General features: G+C 43.1%; 1 non-coding gene across 1 annotated transcript; it reads left to right on the top strand.

Moving 5' to 3' along the window:
• Positions 1–264: 264 nt before the first annotated feature.
• On the top strand, positions 265–372 carry LOC116515147. The gene has a single exon (XR_004256202.1). It is a non-coding gene; the product is annotated as a U6 spliceosomal RNA (small nuclear RNA).
• Positions 373–656: the final 284 nt, after the last annotated feature.

The following is a 656-nucleotide window of genomic DNA, read 5'->3' as shown; positions in this document are numbered from 1 at the left end:
GGGAAAAGAAGTGGTGCACTCTGCCATATCTATCTTTACACAAATGTTGTGCCCTAAATCCAGGATAACTTTGCTGAGTGATGTGACGATCACAATGTTTCCTTGCAGAAGGCAATCTTTAGAAGATCTCAAGTTCATGCACGTATCAAATTCAGAACATTGTCCTCAGCTTCCCTCCAAATGCCCAGGACAAGATGTAATGGGAGCACTATTTTACCATAATCAAGACCTAGTAATGGGATTTCTTGCAGACAAATAGAAACTGCTGTAGCATATGGCAGGGCATAGACTAAAACTGGAATGATACACAGAAGATTAGCAGGGCTGCTGCGCGAGAATGGCGTGTAATTTGGGGAAGCAATCCCAGAATGTAGAAATGAGTTAGAACTCAAATCCAGAACTTGCTTGGCCATTGGGGGCTTAAATATTTTGTAAAATGCTTTTAAACGGGCCAGTAAGATGCAGTTCTCGAAGGACAGCTGAAAAACTATATGTAGAAAATAATTCTCATTTTCCTAGCAGACCAGGAAGGGATAGCATGTCAAGAGGCTTGGACACAGGTTTCAGTGGAAACACACAGTGGGAAAATCCAGCCATGGTGGCCCAGTGGTTAGAGTGCAGTACTGTAGGCTACTTTTTCTGACTGCCGTCTGCCA

This window comes from Thamnophis elegans, chromosome 11, assembly GCF_009769535.1.
Source record: "Thamnophis elegans isolate rThaEle1 chromosome 11, rThaEle1.pri, whole genome shotgun sequence".
NCBI lineage: Eukaryota > Metazoa > Chordata > Lepidosauria > Squamata > Colubridae > Thamnophis > Thamnophis elegans.
This window is presented reverse-complemented; position numbering and strand designations above follow the sequence as displayed.